This window comes from Aquarana catesbeiana, linkage group LG10 (genome assembly GCF_042186555.1).
Source record: "Aquarana catesbeiana isolate 2022-GZ linkage group LG10, ASM4218655v1, whole genome shotgun sequence".
Taxonomy (NCBI): Eukaryota; Metazoa; Chordata; class Amphibia; order Anura; family Ranidae; genus Aquarana; species Aquarana catesbeiana.
This window is the reverse complement of record NC_133333.1, coordinates 219,680,677-219,705,614: the sequence shown is the minus strand read 5'-3', so window position 1 is coordinate 219,705,614 and position 24,938 is coordinate 219,680,677.

Here is a 24,938-nt window from a genome sequence, read left to right as displayed (position 1 = left end):
ATCGACATATTTTCAGGGTCAGTTGTGTTGCTGCGTTTCTGGCTGAGTATTGATTGATTCTTCTCAGTGAAATAGTGAAATCATTCGTCAGACGGATCAATGCGGAGGCCGGGGCAGACATTGCTGTGTCCTGAGTCCTTTAGAGGGTCATTATAACTCTGCTGTACTGGGTGCTATGGAGCGATTACTGGCCGAAGGAAATCATCGCTCAGGGATGGAGGCCAGCAAGTCTGTGAGTCTCCACTGTCTGAGGGTTACTCCATCCACAACTGACCTTTGGGGCTTGAACAAAATTTTGTGGAGAAGTGGCATATTGCCACAAAAAAAGGAAATGGGGTCACCATTATTTTACTTTTTTGTGAATAAGTAACAAGGGGTACTATGTATCCCTTACTTATTCATGTAAGGGAGCAGGATGTCTTGGTCTGGTATGGATTTTTAACCACTTGCTTACTGGGTACTTAAACCCCCATCTTGTCCAGACTAATTTTCAGCTTTCAGCGCTGATGCATTTTGAATGACAATTGCGCGGTCATGCTACACTGTACCCAAATGAAATTTTTATCATTTTTTCCCCACCAATAGAGCTTTATTTTGGTGGTATTTGATCACCTCTGCGGTTTTTATTTTTTGTTAAATTAAATTCGGTCTTTTTTAATTTTTTTTTTTTTTTTTATATATTTTGTTATACAATTTTGCAAACAGGTAATTTTTCTCCTTCATTGATGTACGTTAATGAGGCGGCACTGATGGGCACCGATAGGTGGCAGTGCTGGGCACTGATGGGTGGCAATAATGGGCACTGATCGGTTACACTGATAGGCAGCACTGCTAGGTGGCACTGATTGGCACCACTGGTGGGCATTGATAGGTGGCGTGGCACTCATGGGTATTGATAGGTGGCACTGGCAGGAGGCAATGGCAGGTGGCACTGGCAGGGGGTACTGGTGGGCACAGATGAGGCATAATTGCCTCTTCCTTTTCGGGACCAATGTCCCTTGCAGATAAGCCGGTGATCGGCTTTTTCTGACAGCGTGAGGAGAAAAAAAAAACGATTACCGAGCTTTTGTTTACATTATGTGATCAGCTGTCATTGGCTGACAGCTGATCACGTGGTAAGGGGCCGGAACCTGAGTCTGGGAAATTCAGGTCCGCGTTGCGGCTGTCATTCGGCTATAGTGCAGACGGCAAGTGGTTAAAGGCAAAAATGGCATGAGGTTCACGAAAAAATGCCACACCAGACTTTAATTTAGGCATGCAGTCTGGCTGGTCGGGGAAGAGAGGGGCAGCAAGTGTGCACCCCCAACTCCTGAAACATACCAGGCCACACGCTTAAAGCGTTTGTTAACCCAAAAACAAAAAAATGGATCCTGTTCCCTTAAAGCATGTTATACAGCACAGCTTGTGCTGTGTAATTTGGCCCCCTGTATCACCTAAAATACCTGGCTGATCCTGCCTGGCTATACCCTACCCCCCTGTACCCTGACTCCGATATATCAGGGCTGTGCTGAGCCGAGTTTTGTTTTACAACGTCATCTTCACGCTTCCTGATGACGTTATAAAAACGAAACGTACATTGAGGAGCATCCCGGTCACGTCATTTCCGGCCACTTCCGGTTTTACAATACCACGGCGGTGGGTCGGTCCCACAAGCGGAAGCTGAAGGACTGCACCATCCATTTGCCTGGTGACTTACGCTATCATCCTCAGTGCCAAGCTAAGGCACCAACTCATGTAAGCGGCCATTTGGCTTTCGTTTTTTTTTTCTTATATTAAAACGGTTTTACACTATGGTCCCGTGTTTATCTGTTTTTTAATTGGTAACTGCGGTGGAGAACAACAAGGTTCCCAGCTATATCTCTACCGGTACATCAGCAAGATTCCTGACCTACAAACACAGCCTTAACCGACCGACCTTTTTAGTTAAAGAGATCATGGTGGTCTGGTGAGTAGGCTTTTCACTCACATCCACCGGGTGATTTATATGAAGTTTTTGCCATTGGTGACGGTGTAAAGATTCAAGTCGTATCACAACAAATATATGGACTTTGGATGGAATATTTACTTCACTGTTAGGCCCGGTTCACACTGATGCGTTGTGAATTTAGTGCGAGCAGCGTCCAAACACTATTAAAACTATCACTTAAAGCGGGGGTCCACCTACATCAACCAAAAAAAAAATATTAAAAGCCAGCAGCTACAAATACTGCAGCTGCTGACTTTTAATACATGGCCACTTACCTGTCCCAGGGTCCAGCGATGTCGGCAGGCGACGCCGAGAACCCGCTCGGTTCTCGGCAGCTGCCGCTGCCATCCTAGGTGAGGGAATAGGGAAGTGAAGCGTTGCGGCTTCACTTCCCGGTTCCCTACTGCGCATGCGCGAGTCGCGCTGCGCATCGTAACTGGTCCCCGATATCTCCTGGGAGCTGTGTGTTTCCCAGGAGACAGCGCGGACTGACAGGAAGAGGCATAGACTCCCATGGGAGTCTATGCCGGAAGTGGGTGCAAATACCTGTCTTAGACAGGTATCTGCACCCCCCTCCCCCCTGAAAGGTGCCAAATGTGACACCGGAGGGGGGGAGGGTTCCGAAAAGCAGAAGTTCCATTTTTGTGTGGAACTCCGCTTTAATTTAGTTTATTTTCCATAGCACAAGATTCTTTTCACTTTCTAGATTGCTAAGCTAGCCAGGGGCATGGAGAGGCTGACCCGGACGTGAAACCCACCCCCGCTGTCAGGTTAGTACGATGTGTGGACCTGGCAGCAAAACGGTTAATATCAGGAGGTTGCCTTTCCAGGGGGGCCCTAATGTTTGTAGAGCCACCATCAGTCCTGATCAGTAACACTTCTACAACCCATGGACATGACATCCCACGTCACAACGATCTCACCCTGTTGCCCTTCTGCCGCAAATTACAGTTTCCTGGCTGGCTGCTGAATGTCAATAAACTGGCCAGGGATGCTGACTAATGTAATTGACCATATATGCTCAGTTATGACCATATGTAGGCAATGATGTCACCCCACCCGGGCACTTTGTTAAACAAAACCCACCAGGGAAGGAACTGTCATTTAGCAACAGTTTTTTTATGTCTCCTTTGTTGGAGTACATGGTACAGGTGTGCAGCAAGCATGTTCTTTCAAGGAATTGTCTGTTTTTAAAGTGGATCTAGAGGCAGAAAGGTTGTGTTTTTTTTGTTTTTTTTAATCTGAATGCATTCTCTAAATGTATGTGCTGGAGGGTCCATTGATGCTGGCTGCTGGGGCATCTATTGTTCCTGGAGGTGACTTATGTTTAAATGGTGGTCTATTGCTGCTGGAGAGGTCTATTATTGCTGCTGGTGGGTGGGGGATCTGTTTTTGCTGGGGGGGGGGGGGGTTATGTTCCTGGGGGGTCAGTTGTTTCTGGAAGAGATCTACTAATGAGGGAGGGGTCTCTTGTTGCTGGAGGGCATCTTTTTTTTGCCTGGCAGTCTATTGTTGCTGGGGAGGTCTGTTGTTGCTGGTGGGGGGTTTATTGTTGCCGGTTGGGCTTATATTCCTAGGGGGTAAATTGTTGCTGGAAGAGATCTACTTTTGAGAGAGAGATCTATTGTTGCTGGCTGTTGCTAGGTCTATTGTTGCTGGAGGGCATCTATCTTTGCGTAGTAGTCTGTTGATGCTGGTTGGGCTTATGTTGCTAGAGGGTCAATTGTTGCTGGAATGGATCTACTGTTGAGGGGGGGTCTAATGTTGCCGGCTGCTGAAGAGTCTATTTGTGCTGGGCTGGCTGATGGGAAATCTGTTGTTGCTGCTATTGTTGTCAGGATCTATTGTTGCTGGGGGAATCTATTGTTGCTGGGAAGGGTCTATTGCTGCTGGCTGATGGGGATCTATGGGAAGGGTCTATTGCTGCTGGCTGATGGGGATCTACTTTACTGCTTTTCTTGTTGTTATGAACAAATTCTGTACAAATTACTTATCACTACAAAATAATACTTGGTTCTGTATTCTCTAAAAGGGGTAACACTGGAAGGTGAGTAGGGGGTGCAGCCAATGGATGGTGCTCAGAGGTGGGTAGGGGCAGAGACAAGAAATGACCTAGAAGAGGGAAGTTTCTGCACCTATTCTTTGAGAAAAAAGCCCTGGGTGTGGGGGGTATTGTATTAGGGTGTGCACCCCAAAGCTTAAACACACGTCTTTCTCTGCAGACTCGGCTGCACTGGACAGTGAATGAATGGGAAGATCTCTGTGCTGAGTGGCTTCCTTTTCATTCACAAACTGAAGCATAGTAAACAGTGTACTATGTTTCAGTTTTTAATGGACACAATGAGCAAGTGTGTTCACTATGTTCATTTCGAAAAGGAAATATTTTACTAGTCCCTTCCCCCGCTCTCCATTCTGAGACATCCACATCATAAGCCAGGGGGGAGAGGGGAGGAGGAAAGTCAGCAGCACTGCAGGGCGGTGGGGGGACAACAGGGGTGGGGGAGCCCAAAAAGTAGGGGGAATCAGTAACACACATAGGAGCAGGCCTACTCCTGATGACGTCTTCATAACGAAACGCATAGGGCGGAGTTTACAATGTTGTTACGTCGGTTTCAGGGATTCTCGTCTGTGTAACGCAAGGCATCCCAGAAATACTGCTTTTAACTTGTATTGACCCCACGGTGCTATTGGAAGTGTGCTTTTTAAAAAATAATTGATCTAAATAAACTTACCTTTATGGAATCCACACTATGGAATGCCTTTTTATCCATCCATCCCTATATGAACGTGCCCGATGATCAGATACACCGTGGAGGAGGAAGAGCCATTGGAGGAGGACTAGGAACAGATCTAATGTAATGCTTTTTACCCCTGCAGTGGTACAGCCTTCTGGTGACCGCGGTTCTGAGGGGGGAGCACATGTGGAATTTCACCTACCTTCTATCAATGATTCACATGATATTAATCACTCAAGCACAAGTCACTTTGGAATAAGAATTTTTCTGTGGATTCACAAACTGGATTTTTTATTTTTTGTTTCTGCGCTACAGCACGCTGAACACTTTACTACTGTGTGGGATTGTTCATTTTTTTAATTGTTGCAGCACTATTTGTTTACTAAGATGCACTGTATAGTTATTTGCAACTAGGAGATTTTATAGTCCATCTTAAAGAGACAGTACACATTCTGTTCACTTTATTTAATTCACATTGGGGGTTATTTACTGAAGGAAAATCCACTTTGCACTGCAAGTGCACTTGGAAGTGCAGTCGCCGTAGATCTGAGGGGGACGTGCAAGGAAAATAAAAAACAGCATTTTAGCTTGCACATGACTGGATGATAAAATCAGCAGAGCTTCACCTCATTTCAGATCTACCCCGTAGATTTAGAACGACTGCACTTCCAAGTGCACTTTCAGTGCAAAGTGGATTTGCCTTTCGTAAATAACCCCCAATGCATACTTTTTTTTGTACACCATACATAAGATCCAGGCAGCGCCACCTGGGTCTGTACATGTGCTTTCTTGAGCAGGGGGACCTTGCGGCGCTGTAGGATTTCAGTCCTTCACAACGCAGTGTGTTACCAATTGTTTTCTTGGTGACTATGGTGCCAGCTGCCTTGAGATCATTGACAAGATCCTCCTGTGTAGTTCTGGGCTGATTCCTCAACGTTCTCATGATCATTGAAACTCCGTGAGGTCAGATCTTGCACAGATCTCCCGGACCAAGGGAGATTGACAATTATTTTGTGTTTCTTCCATTTGCGAATAATCGCACTAACTGTTGTCATCCTCTCACCGAGCTGCTTGGCGATGGTCTTGTAGCCCATTCCAGCCTTGTGTAGGTCTACAATCTTGTTGCTGACATCCTTGGACAGCTCTTTGGTCTTGGCCATGGTGGAGAGATTGGAATTGCTTCTGTGGACAGGTGTCTTTTATACAGGTAAAAAGCTGAGATTAGGAGCACTCCCTTTAGGAAAGTGCTCCTAATCTCAGCTTGTTACCTGCATAGAAGACACCTGAGAGACAGAAATCTTGCTGATTGATAGGGGATCAAATACTTATTTCACTCATTAAAATACAAATCAATTTATAACTTTTTTGAAATGCATTCTTATGGATATTTTTGTTGTTATTCTGTCTCTCACTGTTAAAATAAACCTACCAATAAAATTATAGACTGATCATTTCTTTGTCAGTGGGCAAACGTACAAAATCAGCAGGGGATCCAATACCTTTTACCTCACTATATAACATGTTTGTTATTTTTTTTTTAAATTACCTTTACAATCACTTTAATGTCGCTCTTTAAGCCACAATAAATGACCCGCTCTCTGCTGAACGGTGTATGTAAAAATAATTTCTGCATTGGTATATGTCCCCAATAAAGTGCCCAGTTACCCATGGCCTTTTTTTTAAACTAAAAACTTGCAAACTGGTTTGAAAAAGTCGAGAAATAAATGAAAATATTTAGTTCCTATAGACCTCAGTGGGGTTCAGGGTTTGTAGAGTTTTCGGCAAATGTCCAGCAAAATGAACTTTCCTTGATTTGCTCACCACCCCTTTTCTAGACTTCAGAATGAGAAACAACTTTCTGGGGTATTCAAAAAACAATAGATGCTCTCAAGAAACTCAGAGAGACAACATGAGCTCCCTCACAATAAGGCCCCTTGCACGTGTGTTGTTTAGCCCCTGTGCACCCAATTTTGGCATTTTAGTGTGCGTCGGGGAAGCACAGGTGCAGCATCCAGCCCTACTGCCGGCAGCCTGTCAAAGCCCATGCCAGGCTGAAATATGCTGCGGCTGGACAAAATTGGACACTGTACCGAGTGGTATCCACCTTTACGGCCTTATGTGTTAAGGAACAGACACCTGGAATGTTGGTATTCTGCATTCTGGGCATTCGTCCCTCAATGCATAGGGCCATAAACATGAAAACCACATGTGCAACATCCAGCTATAGCATATTTCAGCCTGCTATGGACTTTCACAGGTTGCAGCGGTGGGGTTGGACGCTTGTGCATCCCAGAGGCACTAAAACATTGGGATTGCACGCACAAAGGCTGGACGCCACATGTGCAGTAGATCTTAGTACACCAGGAGCAGAGTGCTCTGACCTGCCACAGTTCACTCATCAGGTCCTCTAGTGTAGATTGTCACAATGTAATGGTAGACGTCTGATGAACATGCTGAATATTGCTCTGCCACATCTACAGCTTCTGACTCAGAGAGTGACAAAATTCAGATTTATTACACCGCTTGCAACATAAATCTACTTTAGGACATAAATGGGATTGTAACATTGTTTTGATCCTTTCCACATTCTTCATGTAGCACTACCCCCACAGGGGCTGCTGGTAACTAGCTCCCCTATTCCTGCACGGCCAGGCAACACGCATTTTCCACTTGCATCCAGACACAAGGAATCAGTCCCTGGGATTGTTTTTGTTGTTTTTTTATAGGTGTAACAACTTGGATGGGGTAGAGGCCTATGTACAGAGAAAAGATTCTGGACTGTTCTCCTTCCTGGACATAATCAGTCTTTGAGGCTCAGTGTCAAATGTCCCTCGTGGACAGGAAGCTCTTAGTCCCCTTTGGAAAATAGCACAAAATGTTGCAAAACCGCTTGCAGTAGTATCTCCTCTCCTCTGTAGAAGTGCACCCAGCTCCACTGCCTGCAGGTACTAACAGCCCTCCTGGCTTACTGTCTACCAGCCCCCGTGGCTGCTCCGAAGATCTCCCAGGACAAGGGATAAAAGGGTTAAGCACAGTGATGTCCTTTGAAAGCTTGCTATATGTGGCAGTCTCTCCCCTTGAGAATCCTTGGGTGTGCTGATGTACTCATCCATGTCCTCCTTGCTCCTTGCTGCTCTTGGGTAAGATTCCTTCTCAGACTGGACGCTAAAAGAATGCTTCCCAGCCAGCCCGAGCCCAGCTTGGAGGTTAAGCCCCCCCTAGACCTAGGGGACCCCTCCTAAGCCACTGACAGCCTCTTCAACACTCCATCTTCCACCTGACTCCCCTGCTGGCATGGCTCCACCATATTTAAGGGCTGATCTAGCTACTCTGCTAGGACATTCTGCCTGGATATTGGCCAAGTTCCCTCAAGTATGCAGATCAGATCCTCCTGGCCTCCCCCCACTAACTTCCAAAAGCGTCTCCAAGCTTCTAGATCCAGGGGGAGGTACCAGAGACCTAGAGGGTGCTACATATAGAAACAGTATCATGCCTCAGAAAAGTTTGACCGTTTATCATTAAAAAGCCATCTCTGAGTTCTAGTCTGGTGCCTTTTCCTAGGCTGAGATGATGTCATCAGTCTGCTGCAGGCAGTAGAAAGCATTTCCTCAGTTTCCTCACCCTGAATGATGCCTGAACAAAGATGTTGCTGTCCTTCTGGAGAGAAAAGCAAATGGAGACATTGTCAAGGGGAATACTGTGATCTCAGGGAGAGGTAATAAAAAAAAAGTGTTACACCGACACATTATTGAGCATGTCGCAGTTAATAGGAAATAATATACGGTATCTGATGACAGGTCCACTTGAATAATTCTTTAGCCAGCTGTAGAGTGTTATCAGATTATAAGTTTCTCTGAAAAGCAAACCAAAGGTTAGAGAAGTGAAATTGCATTGAATTTGAGGTGACAAGTGAGATGCCCAGGTGACAAGTGGACACACATTGTTATCTGCTATAAGATGTCATTGTCACACTTCAGTGATACACAGAGGCGGCATTTTCCTGCCACTGTTTTCTGCCGTCATCCTGCAATCTAGTGAAGAAGATCTTATTTGTGTGCCATCTCCCCGCAGAGTGTTCCCGGCCCTTACGGTGTTTCTGCGCTCTATTCTGATCACAATTGTATTTTTATGATTATAGTTTGGATTACGGAAACTTCTGAAAGTCTGAAGATGCGGCGTGTACAATAGATATCAATTACCTGAGCTATCTACACCGAGAAAATCCTCTTCATAAAAAAATGTATTGGAAAGATGGAATCCGTCAGAAGACGTGCACTGGTACCGAGCCTCTGGAGTCCGAATGTATCATGTAAAGCAGAACTGATGGCGACTAACTTTTATGATAGGTCTAATAAACTAATGAATGATGGTACTCAGCATTAAATGCAACTTCTTTATTCTATGCCCAAAAGAGCTTATAACAATATTAATGTCCCTCTGTATCTACACCAGGTGACAAAAGTCCAGAGGGGCCCAAACTTCCCCACAGCCTGGACCAATAAAACTCATCTGGAAGCAGAAATGTCATAGTTACATAGTTAGTCAGGTTGAAAAAAGACACAAGTCCATCTAGTTCAACCATAAAAATAAATAAATAAAAAATAATATCAAACAATCCCATATACCCTAACCTAAACCCACAGTTAAGCCAGAGGAAGGCGAAAACCCCAGAAAAACACGATCCAATTTGCTACAGCAGGGGAAAAAATTCCTTCCTGACCTCAAAGAGGCAATTGGATTTTCTCTGGATCAACATTACCTGTAAATGTTAGTACCCAGTTATATTGTGTGCATTTAGGAAAGGATGCAGGCCTTTCTTAAAGCAATCTACTGAGCTGGCCAGAACCACCTCTGGAGGGAGTCCCCTTATATATTTGTATATGTTGATCATATTCCCCCTTAATCTCTTCTCAAGAGAGAATAAATTCAGTTCCTCTAATCTTTTCACATGCCTCTTATCAGTTTGGTTGCCCTTCCCTGCACTTTTTCCAGTTCTCTGATATCCTTTTCGAGAACTGGTGCCCAAAACTAAACTGCATATTCCAGATGAGGTCTTACAAATGATTTGTACAGGGGCAAAATGATATCTCTCTCTCTTTGAAATCCATACCTCTCTTAATACAAGAAAGGACTTTGCTTGCTTTGGAAACCGCAGCTTGGCATTGCATGTTATTATTGAGCTTAAGATCTACCAAAACCCCCAGATCCTTCTCCACTATGGATTCCTCCAGTTGTACCCCCCCTAGTATGTATGATGCATTCTTATTCTTAGCCCCCGAGTGCATAACTTTACATTTATCAACATTAAACCTCATTTGCCACATAGTCGCCCAATTAGTCATGCTTCATGGATTATGTTACACTCACTATGATGGGAGCAGAGCTCAGAGAATCCTCCACAAACTGGGGGAGCTCTGATGGGAATTGTAACCAGAATCCAAATGTTACATCTAGGGATCTATTCGATATGCTGGTAGGTGTAGCCAGGGGGTCCAGGAAAGTCAGAAGGGAATTAATTTAAAAGAGAAAACTGATCTGCTCACCTGCCTCCCCAATGGTGCCCCCCCAAAATGTGACGCCACCCCTTATGAAGCTCCCTCAACCACTCCCATGTAGCCCACCAAACTGTAGCTCACAACTATTCCCCCATGCAGCCCCCCAAACTGTGAATAGCTAACTCCATACAGCCCCCTAAACTGTGGCCCACAACTACCCCATCTGCCATGTAACCCACCAAACACTGACCTGGAACCACCTCCCAAATCTTAAGACATGACACCCCCCAAACTATGACCCCCATAATCCCCCCTATATATAACACCAGCAAGTCTTTGTGGAGGTAACCCCACTCCACAAACTGTGACCCACATAATCCCCCTATACAACCCCACAAACTGTGACCCCCTATACAGCCCCACAAACTGACCCACATAATCCCCCTACACAGCCCCACAAACTATGACCCACATAATCCCCCTATACAGCCTTACATGTGATCCCCATCAGAATCCTTCCTAATATCACTGTCCCCATCAGAGTTCTTCCTTACACCAGGGTCCCCATCAGAGTTTTTTTCCCTTACATCACTGTCCCCATCAGAGTCTCTAACAGAGTTCTCCCTTACATCAGGGTCCTCATCAGAGTCCCTTCTTACATAGGAGGGCCAGGTAAAGTATTGCAGCATTCCATACTTGGCCCATGGGCTGTAATTTGGAAACCCCTATATTAAACTAGATAGATATGGTACTTTATGCATCAGTCACAGTTACTTAATATAGTCCTCAGAATGAACTTACAATTTATACCTGATGTGCTTTCACAAATTTAGTCAAATTAAACCACGTCTTTGTCTTTAAAGTATTTTAATATTTTTAGCATGTACAGTATGTATTGACTATATTGAAAAAAATAATATATATATATATATATATATATATATATATATATATATATATATATATATATATAACTATATATATATATATATATATATATATATATATATTGTTTTAGTTCTATTGTAGCCCTGATGAAGGGGGGTTTGTGTATGACCCCAGAGATGTGCTGGCTGCCAACTTTTGAAAGACTCTATTTGTGACAAAGAAAAATTCATATCTGCATCAGTCCTTGTGGCTTGGAGCTCTCATCCTTTCACGTCATACAAGCTGATTCCCCCAGGGTCCCCTTTGGGCAATAGAGAGCTCCTCACTATAACAATCATCTGATTTAGGCGGAACCACCACCATGCCTGGAGTCCAGCAATCCACCACCCCAACGCCTAATCTTCTGAGGGTTTTTTAACATTTGAAATTTTTGTATACAATTTTTACTACTTACAATGTTTTTCTTACATTCTCAGCTCATTTTTTGCTGTGAATCTTTACATTTTTCTGGGCTGAAATCAACCATCAGTCATCAATTAATATATATTCTATATATGTATTCACATTCCATATGCTGTATTTTATGTGTATTCATACTGTATGAATTCATTCAGTGTGCAGTGAATAGATTCCATAAATGTATTCAGTACAGAAACACTTTTCTCTCCACACGGAATAATGACCTTTTTATTCTCACATTTCTTCCTTGCGGTTCAGTACTCCGCCACGCCTTGGAGAGAAATAGTGCAGTATATCTCTATATCATATCGTACTAAGACACTCCGGGCACAATTGTTCGGATACACTTCCAATCCTAGAAAAGTAATGCCAAAGCCAGAGTTTGATGGACATCATGTGACTGTGTTGGGGGGAGGTTGAATGGCTCTCTGGACACCCATAAGTAAAATGGCGATAAGGTGACATTATTGGGAGACATTATATGGGCCATCTTCTGGGTTGGCGTTTCCAGGTGGACAGTGATATTATGCCATCTTTATAGCCGGCAGTTAACCAGTTTTATGGGTTAGTTCTGGGAAAACGTACCGCCTGGATCTAAACTCTCAGATAGCGGTCGCTGCGTTCATTGTGTCGGTGTAAATATTGTATATGGCTTGTTTAGGAGATGGGCCACAGAGAGCAGAGAGAAAGCAGAGCTGGTAACATTGATAAATCTTCATCTTTTATCCCTCCTGGGGCCAAGCCTGAGCCGTCTAGAGGAGAAAGTCACAGACAGGCTGACCTATATTTCAAGGATCATACGACTTCAAAGGGAAATCACTCAAAACACACATTCACTTCAATAAAGGAGAGCGTAAAATTTCATATTAGGCCAACAAGCAACATTTTAATTTTACAATAATATCTATATTGTCTGCTATAGTTCCAGACATATGGAGCTAACAGAGGAAATACTCTGCAGAGCCAAATAGTTCTGGTGCTAACTGTCCTCAACTCGGCTACTGATCCCAGTAAACCCTCTTCAGGCCCTGCCAGCCCTCTTGGCTGCAGTTGTCTCTTTCCACTGCCCTTCCCACAGTCCACTCTTCTGGTTCTGCACCCATCTCAAACTGCAAACTCTCCCAGTTCTCTCAGGCGTGCCTCCCCAGTCCTCCTGACTGTGCTTCACTCACCAGCCCTCCTGGCTGTGACCAGTTGTCCTCTTTGGAGTCTCCTGGCAGTGATCTCTCCTGCTGTCCTCTCTTTGCTCTCTCATGTGCCTCTGCTCCAGGATCTGTTCTCCTGGCTGCACCCGAGCCCAGGCCTAAGGTCACCCCCCCCCCCCGACTGGGGAGCTCCCTGTGGGCCCCGACAGCCTCCACACTCTCTCACTCTAACTCTTCCACCCGACAACACCTCCCCAGATGAGATGACCCTGGGTATTTAAGGAGGCCTGCCCCTGGGCCCTGCCAATACAAGTTGGGGATTGGTCAGGGCTCCTCAGAATACCCCAGCCAGCTCCGCCTCTCCTCTCCTCCTCTCTTTCTAGCACCTTCTAGAAAGAAGAGTGAGGTGACAGTGATGCTACCTGTGAGTCACCCTGCCCTGAGCCACTCCCAGCCCAGAATGAAAACAAACAGGCCTAGCCACCAGCTAGGGCTGCCAAAATTGACCTACTCTATAGAAAAATCCAACCTCTAGCTCCTAACTAGAGGGTGCTACATATGTGTTTAGTTCATTTTTTGTGTGCTTCTAATTTCATCGGATCTCTAATATTTGCCAAAATATGAGCTGAAATTACAATGGCTTAAAGCAAGACTCCGTGGAGAAGGAGAATTATTCCAATAAAACAAATCCTTTATTATCATACAGTAAACATTTTATGGAAAACATACTGACTACCAGAGATTTGTTACTTCTGCAAATGTTTTGGGTCATGCCTTAGGTTGGCCAAAAAATGTACTTATTTCAATCACAAATATATTTCATACTGAAATCACAAAAACCGCTATCAAGTTCCCTGATCGACTTTTATCACAAAACAATTTACACTGATGATTTTCTATTCAATTCAAAAGAAATTCATTATTTTCTATCTGTCTTGTCTATGAACAGGAATAACCCTGGGTATATAACAACCCCCCATATGGAGTAAAAGATCGAAAGTTTACCCCTAAATAGAGAGGACGTAAGGGCAACAATATAAGAGGGAGAGGTAGGGGTAGAAGTAATTGTCATCAGTCACCATACAGGGGTGGCTCCCACTGAATTCCTCCCATAATAGTGAAGTTCCATGGATATCAGGGCCAAACCAAGGTAGAGGTTACCAAGGTGGTGGTTACCATCAGATACAAGGGGGCCCTGATGCCCCACTACAGGACAATCTAGGTGATCATTTTTTAGGAAAACCAAGGATCCCTTGGAGAGGACCTCCTCCCCAACAGGGTCCAGTCAGGAACAGCTAATTCAGCCAAAGGAAAAGAAAAGACAGAGAGTATGTAGAGGGGGAGAAGAATCCAAAAGGCAAAAACCCCACTAGGCACAGGGATATATAATTTAAGTGGGACCCCTTTATCAGATGATGAGATACAGGTTCTAGACAAAGGTTTAAAAATTGCCCCTATTCAGAATTTAGTATATCCAAGGGCTTAGTATTAAATACTTCTTATCGAATCCAGTGCAGAGGAATTTTTCCCAACCTGAGACTAAATATTCAAATCTCAGGAATAAATCTGTATTTAATCCCCCTTGTTCAGATAAGACATCTGGAAGTATTTAGAAACATCGTGTGTAGCGATTTAGATACTCTTAAGGTGAAAAAAATCAGTGATTCCCAACATATTAAGAAAGGTATTTGTTCATTATAAAAGAGGAAAGACATACCGTATATACTCGAGTATAGGTCAATCCGAATATAAGCCGAGGCCCCTAATTTACCACAAAAAACTGGGAAAACTTATTGACCCGAGTATAAGCCGAGGGTGAGAAATGCAGCAGCTACTGTAAGTGGAAAAGAGGGTCAACAATGCCCATCTGCAGCTGTATACCTCCCTGTGTCCTGTGAATACCTCCCTGTTTCCTGTGCATGCCTCCCTGTGTCCTGTGCATGCCTCCCTGTGTCCTGTGAATACCTCCCTGTTTCCTGTGCATGCCTCCCTGTGTCCTGTGCATGCCTCCCTGTGTCCTGTGCATGCCTCCCTGTGTCCTGTGCATGCCTCCCTGTGTCCTGTGTATACCTCCCTGTGTCCTGTGCATACCTCAATGTATCCTGTGCATGCCTCCCTGTGTCCTGTGTATACCTCCCTGTGTCCTGTGCATACCTCAATGTATCCTGTGCATGCCTCCCTGTGTCCTGTGTATACCTCCCTGTGTACTGTGCATTCCTCCCTGTGTCCATTGCAGCCTACCTGTGCCAATCTGCATCCTCTCTGTGTCCTGTGCATGCCTCCGTGTGCCAATCTGCAGCCTCTGTGTACCGATCTGCAGCCACCATTGCCACCATCAGCGTGTCATAAAAGCATACGGCGGCCATTCCAGTGTTCAAAAGCCGCGCCTCCTCCTCGTCTATGATAGGCAGAACACTCAATTTCCCAGCAGTCAGTGTTCAGCCTATCACGGACATCCGCTCATCCTCATACCACGGACGAGGATGAGCGGATGTCCGTCATAGGCTGAACACTGACTGCTGGGAAATTAATTGTTCTGCCTATCACAGACAAGGAGGAGGCGCGGCTTTTGAACACTGGAATGGCCGCCGTATGTTTTTATGACACGCTTATCAGGTAGGCAGATGGCGGTGACTCGAGTATAAGCCGAGGGGGGCACTTTCAGCCTAAAAAAAGGGCTGAAAATCTCGGCTTATACACGAGTATATATGGTAGTTATCTGACCTGCAGATAAAGGAGGGGGACTATTGGTGCTAAGTAAAACTTATTACCAAGAGGAAATGTATAGGCTACAGTGGGGATGGAAAGTATTCAGACCCCCTTAAATTTTTTACTCTTTGTTATATTGCAGCCATTTGCTAAAATCATTTAAGTTCATTTTTTTCCTCATTAAAGTACGCACAGCACCCCATATTGACAGAAATCCACAGAAGTGTTGACATTTTTGCAGATTTATTAAAAAAGAAAAACTGAAATATCACATGGTCCTAAGTATTCAGACCCTTTGCTCAGTATTTAGTAGAAGCACCCTTTTGATCTAATACAGTCATGAGTCTTTTTGGGAAAGATGTAACAAGTTTTTCACACCTGGATTTGGGGATCCTCTGCCATTCCTCCTTGCAGATCCTCTCCAGTTCTGTCAGGTTGGATGGTAAACGTTGGTAGACAGCCATTTTTAGGTCTCTCCAGAGATGCTCAATTGGGTTTAAGCCAGGGCTCTGGCTGGGCCAATCAAGAACAGTCAGGAAGTTGTTGTGAAGCTTCTTCTTTGTTATTTTAGCTGTGTGCTTAGGGTCATTGTCTTGTTGGAAGGTAAACCTTCGGCCCAGTCTGAGGTCCTGAGCACTCTGGAGAAGGTTTTTGTCCAGGATATCCCTGTACTTGGCCGCATTCATCTTTCCCTCGATTGCAACCAGTCGTTCTGTCCCTGCAGCTGAAAAACACCCCCACAGCATGATGCTGCCACCACCATGCTTCACTGTTGGGACTGTATTAGACAGGTGATGAGCAGTGCCTGGTTTTCTCCACACATATCGCTTAGAATTAAGGCCAAAAAGTTCTATCTTGGTCTCATCAGACCAGAGAATCTTATTTCTCACCATCTTGGAGTCCTTCAGGTGTTTTTTTTTTAGCAAACCCCATGCGGGCTTTCATGTGTCTTGCACTAAGGAGAGGCTTCCGTTGGGCCACTCTGCCATAAGGCCCCGACTGGTGGAGGGCTGCAGTGATTCTTTCTCCCATCTCCTGACTGCATCTCTGGAGCTCAGCCACAGTGATCTTTGGGTTCTTCTTTACCTCTCTCAGCAAGGCTCTTCTCCCCCGATAGCTCAGTTTGGCCGGACAGCCAGCTCTAAGAAGGGTTCTGGTCGTCCCAAACGTCTTCCATTTAAGGATTATGGAGGCCACTGTGCTCTTAGAAACCTTAAGTGCAGCAGAAACCTTGGCCAGATCTGTGCCTTGCCACAGTTCTGTCTCTGAGCTCTTCAGGCAGTTCTTGTGACCTCATGATTCTCATTTGCTCTGACATGCACTGTGAGCTGTAAGGTCTTATATAGACAGGTGTGTGGCTTTCCTAATCAAGTCCAATCAGTATAATCAAACACAGCTGCACTCAAATGAAGGCGTAGAACCATCTCAAGGATGATCAGAAGAAATGGACAGCACCTGAGTTAAATATGAGTGTCACAGCAAAGGGTCTGAATACTTAGGACCATGTGATATTTCAGTTTTTCTTTTTTAATAAATCTGCAAAAATGTCAACAATTCTGTGTTTTTCTGTCAATATGGGGTGCTGTGTGTACATTAATGATGAAAAAAAATGAACTTAAATGATTTTAGCAAATGGCTGCAATATAACAAAGAGTGAAAAATTTAAAGGGGTCTGAATACTTTCCGTCCCCACTGTACTTGGTGACCAAGATACATATCAACAATTGGGAGATGATCCTATGTTGAAGTTCAAGGAGGAGTTGCATTTTTTGGTGGAGAAGGGGAAGAGTAAGGGAATTTTGACCACTAAAGAAGCTTTACACCTGGATCGCTTGTTCTGTAGAACCCCTATCATGTATTTTTTTTGCCAAAAATACATAAAGGTATTGAACATACTCCGGGTCGCCCCATTGTGAATGGGATTGACTCGGTTACTGCAAGATTAGGTCAATATATAGACTTCTTTCTTCAGCCTTCGGTCACCAAGATGGATGCCTATTTGAGAGATACAAAGCAGATTATTGAAATCTTGGATACACTTACTAGTACTACTTTTGAGCATCTTGGTTACTACAGAATTTGGATCATTGTATACCATCATTAGTCACGATGATGCTTTTGCATCAGTTAAGTGGGCTCTGGCTAGTTCAGATCTCACTAGAAATCGTTAGGTTCTTACTCAATTGTTTAAAATTCTGTTTGCTGAACAATTATTTTTGGTTTGAATGCCAGTGCTTCTGACAGACCAGGGGTGTAGTGATGGGTGCTCGCTTCGCTCCCAGTGTGGCCAGTCTTTTCATGGCCCACTGGGAGGAAGAGGTTGTTTTCAAAGATCGCCCACCCCAATTGGTCTGTTAACCACTTGCCGACCGCCTCACGCATATATACGTGAGCAGAGCGGCACGGGCAGGCAAAATCACGTACCTGGTACGTGATTGCCTTCCCGCGGGCGGGGGGTCCGATCGGACCCCCCCCCGGTGCCATCGGCGGTCGGCGTTTGGCTGGGAGAGTTGAGAGACGAGGGGGAGACCATCCGATCGTGGCCCCCCCCTCGCGATCGCTCCCAGCCAATGAGAAACATCCCCTGCCTCTGTATAGTACACAGAGGCAGAGGATGTGATGTCATCTCTCCTCGGCTGGCCAGTTTCCGTTCCAGCACCGAGGAGAGAAGACATGTAAGTGCACCAACACACACACAACACAGTAGAACATGCCAGGCACACTAAACACCCCCGATCCCCCCCCGATCGCCCCCCGATCCCCCCCCAATCACCCCCCCCCCTGTCACAAACTGACACCAAGCAGGTTTTTTTGTTTTGTTTTGTTTTTTTCCTGATTACTGCATGGTGTCAGTTTGTGACAGTTAGCAGTGGTAGGACAGTTAGTATTAGCCCCCTGTAGGTATAGGGTACCCCCCTAACCCCCCCTAATAAAGTTTTAACCCCTTGATCACCCCCTGTCACCAGTGTCGCTAAGCGATCATTTTTCTGATCGCTGTATTAGTGTCGCTGGTGACGCTAGTTAGGAACGTAAATATTTAGGTTCGCTGTCAGCGTTTTATAGCGACAGGGACCCCCATATACTATCTAATAAATGTTTTAACCCCTTGATTGCCCCCTAGTTAACCCTTTCACCACTGATCACCGTATAACTGTTACGGGTGACGCTGGTTAGTTAGTTTATTTTTTTTAGTGTCAGGGCACCCGCCGTTTATTACTGAATAAAGGTTTAGCCCCCTGATCGCCCGGCGGTGATATGCGTCGCCCCAGGCAGCGTCAGATTAGCGCCAGTACCGCGAACACCTACGCACGCACCGTACACGCACCGTACACCTCCCTTAGTGGTATAGTATCTGAACACATCAATATCTGATCCGATCAGATCTATACTAGCGTCCCCAGCAGTTTAGGGTTCCCAAAAACGCAGTGTTAGCGGGATCAGCCCAGATACCTGCTAGCACCTGCGTTTTGCCCCTCCGCCCAGCCCACCCAAGTGCAGTATCGATCGATCACTGTCACTTACAAAACACTAAACGCATAACTGCAGCGTTCGCAGAGTCAGGCCTGATCCCTGCGATCGCTAACAGTTTTTTTGGTGAACTGGCAAGCACCAGCCCCAAGCAGCGTCAGATTAGCGCCAGTACCACTAACACCCACGCACACACCGTACACCTCCCTTAGTGGTATAGTATCTGATCGGATCAATATCTGATCCGATCAGATCTATACTAGCATCCCCAGCAGTTTAGGGTTCCCAAAAACGCAGTGTTAGTGGGATCAGCCCAGATACCTGCTAGCACCTGCGTTTTGCCCCTCCGCCCGGCCCAGCCCAGCCCACCCAAGTGCAGTATCGATCGATCACTGTCACTTTTTTTTGTAGCGTTTTGGTGAACTGGCAAGCGCCAGCGGCCTAGTACACCCCAGTCGTAGTCATACCAGCACTGCAGTAACACTTGGTGACGTGGCGAGTCCCATAAGTGCAGTTCAAGCTGGTGAGGTGGCAAGCACAAGTAGTGTCCCGCTGCCACCAAAAAGACAAACACAGGCCCGTCGTGCCCATAATGCCCTTCCTGCTGCATTCGCCAATCCTAATTGGGAACCCACCACTTCTGCAGCGCCCGTATTTCCCCCATTCACATCCCCAACCAAATGCAGTCGGCTGCATGAGAGGCATTTATATGTCCTCCCGAGTACCCCTACCCAATGAACCCCCCCAAAAAAGATGTGTCTGCAGCAAGCGCGTATATAGACGTGACACCCGCTATTATTGTCCCTCCTGTCCTGATAATCCTGGTCTTTGCATTGGTGAATGTTTTGAACGCTACCATTCACTAGTTGAGTATTAGCGTAGGGTACAGCATTGCACAGACTAGGACACACTTTCACAGGGTCTCCCAAGATGCCATCGCATTTTGAGAGACCCGAACCTGGAACCGGTTACAGTTATAAAAGTTACAGTTACAAAAAAAAAGTGTAAAAAAAAAAAAAAAAAAACACAAACAAAAATAAAAAAAAATAGTTGTCGTTTTATTGTTCTCTCTCTCTCTATTCTCTCTCTGGTGTTCTGCTCTTTTTTACTGTATTCTATTCTGCAATGTTTTATTGTTATTATGTTTTATCATGTTTGCTTTTCAGGTATGCAATTTTTTATACTTTACCGTTTACTGTGCTTTATTGTTAACCATTTTTTTGTCTTCAGGTACGCCATTCACGACTTTGAGTGGTTATACCAGAATGATGCCTGCAGGTTTAGGTATCATCTTGGTATCATTCTTTTCAGCCAGCGGTCGGCTTTCATGTAAAAGCAATCCTCGTGGCTAATTAGCCTCTAGACTGCTTTTACAAGCAGTGGGAGGGAATGCCCCCCCCCCCCCCACCGTCTTCCGTGTTTTTCTCTGGCTCTCCTGTCTCAACAGGGAACCTGAGAATGCAGCCGGTGATTCAGCCAGCTGACCATAGAGCTGATCAGAGACCAGAGTGGCTCCAAACATCTCTATGGCCTAAGAAACCGGAAGCTACGAGCATTTTAGGACTTAGATTTCGCCGGATGTAAACAGCGCCATTGGGAAATTGGGAAAGCATTTTATCACACCGATCTTGGTGTGGTCAGATGCTTTGAGGGCAGAGGAGAAATCTAGGGTCTAATAGACCCCAATTTTTTCAAAAAAGAGTACCTGTCACTACCTATTGCTATCATAGGGGATATTTACATTCCCTGAGATAACAATAAAAATGATTTAAAAAAAAATATGAAAGGAACAGTTTAAAAATAAGATAAAAAAGCAAAAAAATAATAAAGAAAAAAAAAAAAAAAAAAAAAAAAGCACCCCTGTCCCCCCTGCTCTCGCGCTAAGGCGAACGCAAGCGTCGGTCTGGCGTCAAATGTAAACAGCAATTGCACCATGCATGTGAGGTATCACCGCGAAGGTCAGATCGAGGGCAGTAATTTTAGCAGTAGACCTCCTCTGTAAATCTAAAGTGGTAACCTGTAAAGGCTTTTAAAGGCTTTTAAAAATGTATTAATTTTGTTGCCACTGCACGTTTGTGCGCAATTGTAAAGCATGTCATGTTTGGTATCCATGTACTCGGCCTAAGATCATCTTTTTTATTTCATCAAACATTTGGGCAATATAGTGTGTTTTAGTGCATTAAAATTTAAAAAAGTGTGTTTTTTCCACAAAAAATGCGTTTGAAAAATCGCTGCGCAATTACTGTGTGAAAAAAAAAAATGAAACACCCACCATTTTAATCTGTAGGGCATTTGCTTTAAAATAATATATAATGTTTGGGGGTTCAAAGTAATTTTCTTGCAAAAAAAAATAATTTTTTCATGTAATCAAAAAGTGTCAGAAAGGGCTTTGTCTTCAAGTGGTTAGAAGAGTGGGTGATGTGTGACGTAAGCTTCTAAATGTTGTGCATAAAATGCCAGGACAGTTCAAACCCCCCCAAATGACCCCATTTTGGAAAGTAGACACCCCAAGCTATTTGCTGAGAGGCATGTCGAGTCCATGGAATATTTTATATTGTGACACAAGTTGCGGGAAAGAGACAAATTTTTTTTTTTTTTTTTTTTTTTTGCACAAAGTTGTCACTAAATGTTATATTGCTCAAACACGCCATGGGGATTTGTGAAATTACACCCCAAAATAAATTCTGTTGCTTCTCCTGAGTACGGGGATACCACATGTGTGAGACTTTTTGGGAGCCTAGCCGCGTACGGGACCCCGAAAACCAAGCACCGCCTTCAGGCTTTCTAAGGCCGTAAATTTTTGATTTCACTCTTCACTGCCTATCACAGTTTCGGAGGCCATGGAAAGCCCAGGTGGCACAAAACCCCCCCAAATGACCCCATTTTGGAAAGTAGACACCCCAAGCTATTTGCTGAGAGGTATAGTGAGTATTTTGCAGACCTCACTTTTTGTCACAAGGTTTTGAAAATTGAAAAAAGAAAAAAAAAAAAATTTTTTTCTGGTCTTTCTTCATTTTCAAAAACAAATGAGAGCTGCAAAATACTCACCATGCCTCTCAGCAAATAGCTTGGGGTGTCTACTTTCCAAAATGGGGTCATTTGGGGGGGGGTTGTGCCATCTTGGCATTTTATGGCCTTCAAAACTGTGATAGGTAGTGAGGAGTGAAATCAAAAATGTATGCCCTTAGAAATCCTGAAGGTGGTGCTGGGTTTTCGGGGCCCCGTACGCGGCTAGGCTCCCAAAAAGTGCCACACATGTGGTATCCCCGTACTCAGGAGAAGCAGCTGAATGTATTTTGGGGTGCAATTCCACATATGCCCATGGCCTATGTGAGCAATATATCATTTAGTGACAACTTTTTGTAAATTTTTTTTTTTTTTTTTTTTTTTTTTTGTCATTATTCAATCACTTGGGACAAAAAAAAATAAATATTCAATGGGTTCAACATGCCTCTCAGCAATTTCCTTGGGGTGTCTACTTTCCAAAATGGGGTCATTTGGGGGGGGTTTGTACTGCCCTGCCATTTTAGCACCTCAAGAAATGACATAGGCAGTCATAAACTAAAAGCTGTGTAAATTCCAGAAAATGTACCCTAGTTTGTAGACGCTATAACTTTTGCGCAAACCAATAAATATACGCTTATTGACATTTTTTTTACCAAAGACATGTGGCCGAATACATTTTGGCCTAAATGTATGACTAAAATTTAGTTTATTGGATTTTTTTTATAACAAAAAGTAGAAAATATCATTTTTTTTCAAAATTTTCAGTCTTTTTCCGTTTATAGCGCAAAAAATAAAAACGGCAGAGGTGATCAAATACCATCAAAAGAAAGCTCTATTTGTGGGAAGAAAAGGACGCAAATTTCGTTTGGGTAGAGCATTGCATGACCGCGCAATTAGCAGTTAAAGCGACGCAGTGCCGAATTGTAAAAAGTGCTCTGGTCAGGAAGGGGGTAAATCCTTCCGGGGCTGAAGTGGTTAAAGGAGGTACATAGACAATCTGATTCTCATGTGGGAGGGGTATATGGCCAGTTTGGAGACTTTTACCAATAAGTACTTGGAATATTGATTTAAACGACCTTCTTGGATTTCAAAATTTTTAAAAAGGATGATTGTTTCCATACTAGTAATCACTTCAAGCCAACTGATCACAATACATACATACCCTTAAACAGTTGCCATCATAAAATGTGGCTATGCAACATACCCAGGGGACAATTTATTAGACTCCAACGTAATTGTATGTCGCAGGAAGAATTTTTGTTGCAGTCCCAAGTTTTGGCCAATAGGTTTTTACAAAAAGGTTATGCACATACTAATATAGAGACTGAGATAGAAAAGGTCAATACTATAGATAGAGCTACCATTACTGCAGATACTAATAGAGGGTGGGAGTGGTAATATTAATGTGTTCCGTATGATTATGGATTATAGTATTCAATACAAAAAATTTTAGAAAATTGTGACCAAACATTGGTCAATACTTAACCACCTCAATACAGGGCACTTTCACCCCCTTCCTGCCCAAGCCATTTTTCAGTTTTCAGCGCTGTCGCACTTTGAATGACAATTGCGCGGTCATGTTACACTGCACCCTAATGAAATTTTTATCATTTTTTTCCCACAAGTAGAGCTTTCTTTTGGTGGTATTTGATCACCTCTGCGGTTTTTACTTTTTGCGCTATAAACAAAAGAAGAGGGACAATTTTGAAAAAACACAATATTTTTTACTTTTTGCTATAATAAATATCCAATTTTTTTTTTAACAAATTTTTTCCTCAGTTTAGGCCATTATGTATTCTTCTACATATTTTTGGTAAAAAAAAATTGCGATAAGCGTATATTGATTGGTTTGCGCAAAAGTTATAGCGTCTACAAAATAGGGGATAGATTTATAGCATTTTTATTATTTATTTATTTTTTACTAGTAATGGCGGCGATCTGCGATTTTTATTGTGACTGCGATATTGCGGCGGACACATCGGACACTTTTGACACATTTTTGGGGCCATTCACATTTATACAGCGATCAATGCTATAAAATTGCATTGATTACTGTGTAAATGTGACTGGCAGGGAAGGGGTTAACACTAGGGGGCGCTCGAGGGGTTAATGTATGACCTAAGGAGGTGATTCTAACTGTGGGGGGAGGGGACTGACTGGGGGAGGTGACCGATCGGTGTCCCTATGTACAAGGGACACGCCATCGGTCTCCTCTCCTCTCTGACAGGACGTGGATCTGTGTTTACATGCACAGATCCACGCTCCTGCTCTGTTACCCGGCAATCGCGGGTACCCGGCGGACATCTCGGCCGCCGGGCCCGCGCACCAGGTCCCGAGCGACGCAGCGGGCACGTGCGCCCCCGGCGGCGCGCGCGCGCCCCCTAGTGGTTTGGGAGGGCGAGGACGTCATATGACGTCCTCCCAGAACAACAGAAGCCTCGTCCCGCCGTCATATGACGGTGGGCGGTGGCTTAGTGGTTAAACAGGATTGAGTTCTTGGCCCACTACTTCCTATACGGCCTCAGTTCATTTATCGGAAGGTGCCCTCTCTTAGGGATAGCCTGGCCCCGGGAGTCATTGACCCCCCCCTCAGGATCATTGAAAATAAACTATTCACCTTTTTATCAGGCTTTTATGCTTGTGGGAGATGTGCTGCCTGTAAGAGCTCTAGAAACAACATTAAAAAACGTAAAGAGTTTAGTTCGTCAGTCACACACAAACATTATCAAATAAGGGATCTCATCACTTGTGCTACAGTAGGTGTGGTTTACATGTTGGAATGCGAGTGTGGCTTTCAGTACATTCGGAGGACTAGTAGGGCATTACATGTACGTGTAGGTGAGCACATAAATAATATTAAGAAGGGGTTAAAAACACATAGTGTATCCAGACATTTTAGAATGTGTCACCATCGTAACCCCAAAATTCTCAAATTTTGGGGAATAGAAAAAGTCTCCAAACATTGGAGAGGTGGCAATTTTATTCACCAGTTGAGTCGGAGAGAGTCATTCTATATATATGAAACTAAGGTTATGACTCCTGCTGGCTTAAACGTGGATTTCAATCT